Below are 7,011 nucleotides of genomic sequence, written 5' to 3'. Positions count from 1 at the left end.
TACATTTTCACCATAACTTAATAGTTCCCCTCTGCCATGAGGAAAGCCTTAAGTTGCCACATGCCACATGTCCTAGTTTCAGCTGGGATAGAGTTAACTGTCTTCCTAGTAGCTGGTACAGTGCTATGTTTTGAGTTCAGTATGCGAAGAATGTTGATAACACTGATGTCTTCAGTTGTTGCTCAGTAGTGTTTAGACTAAAGTCAAGGATTTTTCAGCTTCTCATGCCCAGCCAGCGAGAAAGCTGGAGGGGCACAAGAAGTTGGCACAGGACACAGCCAGGGCACCTGACCCAAAGTGGCCAACAGGGTATTCCATACCATGTGACGTCCCATCTAGTATAGGAACGGGGAAGTGGGGGGGGTAATCGCCACTCAGGGACTAGCTGGGTGTCGGTTGGCGGGTGGTGAGCAATTGCACTGTGCATCATTTGTACGTTCCAATCCTTTCATTATTACTGTTGTCATTTTATTAGTGTTATCATTATCATTATTAGTTTCTTCTTTTCTGTTCTATTAAACCGTTCTTATCTCAACCCACGGGTTTTGCTTCTTTTCCCGATTTTCTCCCCCATCCCACTGGGTGGGGGGGAGTGAGTGAGCGGCTGCGTGGTGTTTAGTTGCTGGCTGGGGTTAAACCATGACAGTCCTTTTTGGCGCCCAACGTGGGGCACGAAGGGTTGAGATAACGACAAACCTGACCAGAGCTTGTTAAAACAAATTTGTTATAAGCATTCATTATATCGGTCTAATAGTCGCTGGTCATTATGTTGATTTATGTGTTCTTAGAGTTGTTGCTCTGGTTTTTAAAGTTCTGTTATGTATCACCTCGCTTGCTGTATGTAGTCCCTCTTCTGCTGCTTATCATCCGTGGGAGGTGGATTAAGGTTTTCGCTTTGATGTATTGTACAACACTGGTTTATGGTATGATAAAGTCGTCGGCTGTGGGATTAATCCGGTATTTGCACTCAGCATTTTCACCTTTATACTGCGGGAGCCATCTGTGGGAAACTATTAATAATTACACCATTTACCTTTCCTCCTTGGAAAACCAGTCTATGGGTGGGATACCTTTCTTCCCCTCTCCTTTCTCCTTCAGTCCAGTTACAATGGTGTTTGAGAATTTTGAAAAATTTGAATACTCTTGGGATGTTGGGACCAGCACGGTCCTAGCCCTACAGCTAGGAATTAGCATGTTCCTGAATGTGGTCCAGCTCTTGTTTAAGGTTAAACAACTATTTAAGAAGATCACCCAGAGATCTGCCCCAAGGCTGGATAATTATGAGTGGCAGGGTGTGTGGGGTAGTATGGGCAAGTACCTAGAAAAGTGGGCACCTCCAATGTTTTGGAAATTCACCCCTGAACAAGTGCAGAATCCAGAAGAACTAGTAAAATATTTGGAAAAGGTATGCTGTCACCCCGGCAGCTCCAGAGAGATACAAATCACCGCAACGTGCTGGGGCCTGGCCCATGCCTATCGAGCCCTGTTCGACACCACACAGTACCCTCAAGGGGAAGAGAAGGTCTCTGGACCTAACAACAAAACGATGAGCACTCCGGTCACCCAAACCTCGGCAACAGGCACTGCGGCCCCTCCAGCCCCAGCGACGACCGCTGCGGCCACCCAGACCTTGGCGACAGGCACTGCAGCCCCTCCAGCCATGGCAACGAGCACAGCAGCTACACAAACCTCTGCAACGGGCACTGAGGTCCCTCCAGCCCCGGTGATGAGAACTGTGGCTACCCAAACCTCAGCAACAGACGCTGCGGTTATCCAAGACCCGGCAAGCGGTACTGCAACTGAACCAGCGGACTAACCTGCACCAGTATCAGTTGCCCCCGTACAGAAAAAGAAATATACAAAAATATCAATTCGCTTAGCGAAGGATGAAGGTGAACCAGGGTCATCACGGGAACAGGAGGAAGAGGCAGAACCAGAAGTAGTAACCCGGTCCCTATCCTTGAGTGAGCTGCGGGATATGCGAAAAGATTTTGGCCGCCGTATAGGTGAGCATATTATCACCTGGCTCCTCCGATGCTGGGACAATGGGGCTAATTAATAGCTTGGAATTAGAAGGTAGGGAAGCCAAGCAGCTGGGATCGCTTGCCAGGGAAGGTGGCATTGACAAGGCAATTGGAAGAGGGACACAAGCCATCAGCCTCTGGAGGCGACTCCTGTCAAGTGTGAAGGAAAGGTACCCCTTTAAGGAAGATGTTATATGTCAATCAAGCAAGTGGACAACCATGGAAAGAGGTATCCAATATCTGAGGGAATTAGCTGTGCTAGAGACGATTCATCATGATCCGGACAACCCACAATTACCCAAAGATCCAGACGAAGTCCAATGCACACGACCCATGTGGCGGAAGTTTGTACGGAGCGCACCATCGTCCTATGCCAACTCACTGGCAATAATGACCTGGAAAGACGAAGAGGCACCGACAGTGGATGAAGTGGCTCGTCAACTCCGTCAATACGAAGAAAATCTCTCCTCCTCCCTACAAGCCTGCATTTCAGCTGTGGAGAAGCTGTCCGAGGATTTCCAGCAATTCAAAGAGGATATGTCCTATTCCCCACCTGTAAGGACCAATGTCTCAGCTATTAGGAGTGAGCGTTCCTCTGCCCAAGAGAGAGAATATAGAAGGTACACACCGCGAGGTGCCCTGTGGTTTTACCTATGTGATCGTGGAGAGGACATGAGGAAATGGGATGGAAAACCTACCTCGGTCCTAAATGCACGGGTACGTGAGCTGCGAGGAAAAACCACCACAAAAGGGGATTCTACCAGGAAAAATGCCGCTCCGGTTTCCAAACAGAGTAGAAGGGCTGATCTTATTTCTGATCCTCCTGAAGGGACTTCTGAGCCAATTTTACGAGAAGTGAATACTGGATACTCTGACCAGAATTAGAGGGGCTCTGCCTCCAGCCAGGTGGAGGAAAGGGATAACCGGGTCTATTGGACTGTGTGGATTCGATGGCCTGGCACGTTAGACCCACAGGAGTACAAGGCCCTAGTAGACACCGGTGCACGGTGTAGTCTAATGCCATCAAGTTATAAAGGGGCAGAACCCATTTGTATTTCTGGTGTGACAGGGGGATCCCAAGAGTTAACTGTATTGGAAGCTGAAGTAAGCCTAACTGGGAATGAATGGCAGAAACACCCCATTGTGACTGGTCCAGAGGCTCCGTGTATCCTTGGCATAGACTATCTCAGGAGAGGGTATTTTAAGGACTCGAAGGGGTATTGATGGGCTTTTGGTATAGCTGCCTTGGAGATGGAGGGAATTAAACAGCTGTCTACCCTGCCTGGTCTCTCTCAAGACCCTTCGATTGTGGGGTTGCTGAGGGTTGAAGAACAAGTGCCAATTGCTACCACGACGGTGCACTGGTGGCAATATCGCACCAACCGAGACTCTCTGATTCCCATCCACAAGTTGATTCGCCAAGTGGAGAGCCAAGCAGTGATCAGCAAAACTCGCTCACCCTTTAATAGTCCCATATGGCCAGCGCGAAAGTCTAATGGGGAGTGGAGACTAACAGTTGACTATCGTGGCCTGAATGAAATTATGCCACCGCTGAGTGCTGCCGTTCCAGATATGCTAGAACTTCAATATGAACTAGAGTCAAAGGCAGCCAAGTGGTATGCCACAATGGACATTGCTAATGCGTTTTTCTCAATCCCTCTGGCAGCAGAGTGTCGTCCACAATTTGCCTTTACTTGGAGGGGCGTCCAGTACACTTGGAATCGATTGCCCCAGGGGTGGAAACACAGCCCCACCATTTGCCATGGACTAATCCAGACTGCACTGGGAAAAGGTGAAGCTCCGGAACACCTGCAATACATTGATGACATCATCGTATGGGGCAACACAGCAGAAGAAGTCTTTGAGAAAGGAAAGAAAATAATCCAAATCCTTCTAAAAGCCGGTTTTGCCATAAAAGAAAGTAAGGTCAAGGGACCTGCACGGGAGATCCAGTTTTTAGGAATAAAATGGCAAGATGGACATCGTCAGATCCCAATGGATGTGATCAACAAAATAGCAGCTATGTCTCCACCGACTAATAAAAAGGAAACACAGGCTTTCTTAGGTGTCGTGGGGTTTTGGAGAATGCATATTCCAAATTACAGTCAAATTGTAAGCCCTCTCTATCAAGTGACCCGGAAGAAGAACGATTTTAAATGGGGCCCTGAGCAACAACAAGCCTCTGAACAAATTAAACAGGAGATTGTTCACGCAGTAGCCCTTGGACCAGTAAGGGCAGGACAAGACGTTAAAAACATGCTCTATACTGCAGCCGGAGAGAATGGCCCTACCTGGAGCCTCTGGCAGAAAGCACCAGGGGAGATCCGAGGTCGACCCCTGGGGTTTTGGAGTCGAGGATATCAAGGATCCGAGGCTCGCTATACTCCAACTGAAGAAGAGATATTGGCAGCATATGAAGGAGTTCGAGCTGCCTCAGAAGTGGTTGGTACTGAAACACAGCTCCTCTTAGCACCCCGACTGCCAGTGCTGGGCTGGATGTTCAAAGGGAGGGTCTCCTCTACACATCACGTGACTGATGCCACGTGGAGTAAGTGGATTGCACTGATCACACAGTGGGCTCGCATAGGAAACCCCAGTTGCCCAGGAATTGTGGAAGTGATCACGGACGGGCCAGAAGGCAAAGATTTTGGAATGTTGCCAGAGGAGGAGGTGACATGTGCTGAAGAGGCCCTGCTGTATAATAAACTGCCAGAAAATGAGAGGCAATATGCCCTGTTCACTGATGGGTCCTGTTGCATTGTGGGAAAACATGGGAGGTGGAAGGCTGCTGTATGGAGTCCTATACGACAAGTCGCAGAAACTGCTGAAGGAGAAGGTGAATCGAGTCAGTTTGCAGAGGTGAAAGCCATCCAGCTAGCATTAGATATTGCTGAAAGAGAGAAGTGGCCAGTGCTTTATCACTATACTGACTCATGGATGGTGGCAAATGCCCTGTGGGGGTGGCTACAGCAATGGAAGCAGAGCAACTGGCCGCGCAGAGGTAAACCCATTTGGGCTGCCGCACTGTGGCAAGATATTGCATCCCGGCTAGAGAATCTGGTTGTAAAAGTACATCATGTAGATGCTCATGTACCCAAGAGTCTGGCCACTGAAGAACATCAAAACAACCAGCAGGTGGATCAGGCTGCCAAGATTGAAGTGGCTCAGGTGGACCTGGACTGGCAACATAAGGGTGAGCTATTTATGGCTCAGTGGGCCCATGATGCTTCAGGCCATCAGGGAAGAGATGCAACATATAGATGAGCTCGTGATCGAGGGGTGGACCTGACCATGGACGCTATCGTGCAGGTTATCCATGAATGTGAAACATGTGCTGCAATTAAGCAAGCCAAGCGGTTAAAACCCCTGTGGTATGGAAGGCAATGGCTGAAATATAAATATGGGGAAGCCTGGCAGATTGACTATATCACACTCCCACAAACTCACCAAGGCAAGCGCCATGTGCTTACAATGGTGGAAGCAACCACCGGATGGCTGGAAACATATTCTGTACCCCATGCCACTGCCCGGAACACTATCCTGGGCCTTGAAAAGCAGGTCTTGTGGCGACATGGCACCCCAGAAAGAATTGAGTCAGACAACGGGACTCATTTCCAAAACAACCTCATAGACACCTGGGCCAAAGAGCATGGCATTGAGTGGGTGTATCATATCCCCTATCATGCACCAGCCTCTGGGAAAATTGAGCAATACAATGGACTGTTAAAGACTACATTGAGAGCAATGGGGGGTGGAACTTTCAAACATTGGGATACACATTTAGCAAAAGCCACCTGGTTAGTCAACACCAGAGGATCTGCCAATCGGGGTGGCCCTGCCCAGTCAGAATTTTTACGTACTGTAGAAGGGGATAAAGTACCTGTAGTGCACATACATAAAAAATATGTTAGGGAAGACAGTCTGGGTTACTCCTGCCTCAGGCACAAACCCATTCATGGGATTGCTTTTGCTCAAGGGCCTGGGTGCACTTGGTGGGTGATGCGAAAAGATGGGGAAGTCCGATGTGTGCCTCAAGGGGATTTGATTTTAGGTGAGAATAGCCAGAATTAAACTGTATATTAGTTGCTATATAACCCTGCTACTGTATGTTATCCTTACTATAATTGTTATATGCTATATCCATAGTACTATAGTAAGAATCACTTAGATCAAGCAAGAAAGAACTGTGATAAAACTGAGCAAAGTGCAGTAGTGATGGAACCAGAACTGACTCAAGCATGCAACGATCCAACGGTGCACACCATCCTCCTGCTGCGTCTAATGTCACCTGCTCGTCACACCGCACTGAAGCCCAATTCTGCTCTACCGACTGAGAGGACTTTGCACCATCCCTCCTGCCTAGAAAGACTGGTATGACAGATGGAGCCCAGAGTCGGGAACTAAATGAACTCAACGAACATTTAATGAACATAACCCATAAACTAAAGGAATGATATCTCTGTGTGTGTATACATATATACATATATATATATATATCTCGTTGTTCATATGTCTCAAAGGGATGGAAAAGGTGATGATGATTGACCGGGATGTAACTAAAGGTATGGGAACTGAGCATGACGTCAATGGTATAGAATAAGAAGGGGTGGATACTGTCCTAGTTTCAGCTGGGATAGAGTTAACTGTCTTCCTAGTAGCTGGTACAGTGCTATGTTTTGAGTTCAGTATGTGAAGAATGTTGATAACACTGATGTTTTCAGTTGTTGCTCAGTAGTGTTTAGACTAAAGTCAAGGATTTTTCAGCTTCTCATGCCCAGCCAGCGAGAAAGCTGGAGGGGCATAAGAAGTTGGCACAGGACACAGCCAGGGCACCTGACCCAAAGTGGCCAACAGGGTATTCCATACCATGTGACATCCCATCTAGTATAGGAACTGGGAAGTGGGGGCAGGGAATCGCCGCTCGGGGACTAGCTGGGTGTCGATCGGCGGGTGGTGAGCAATTGCACTGTGCATCATTTGTACATTC

The 7,011-nt window shown here is 48.1% G+C and overlaps 1 long non-coding RNA gene across 1 annotated transcript; it reads left to right on the top strand.

Annotated features, from left to right (window-relative positions):
- Positions 1–5,979: 5,979 nt before the first annotated feature.
- Positions 5,980–6,851, top strand: LOC128136260 (uncharacterized). Its single transcript, XR_008233303.1, has 2 exons — positions 5,980–6,075; positions 6,171–6,851. It is a non-coding gene; the product is annotated as an uncharacterized LOC128136260 (long non-coding RNA).
- The last annotated feature ends 160 nt before the right edge of the window (positions 6,852–7,011 follow it).

The sequence above is a fragment of the Harpia harpyja genome, chromosome W (assembly GCF_026419915.1).
Source record: "Harpia harpyja isolate bHarHar1 chromosome W, bHarHar1 primary haplotype, whole genome shotgun sequence".
Lineage (NCBI taxonomy): Eukaryota > Metazoa > Chordata > Aves > Accipitriformes > Accipitridae > Harpia > Harpia harpyja.
The sequence above is the reverse complement of the archived record's forward strand: the minus strand, read 5'-3'. Positions and strand labels throughout refer to the sequence as shown.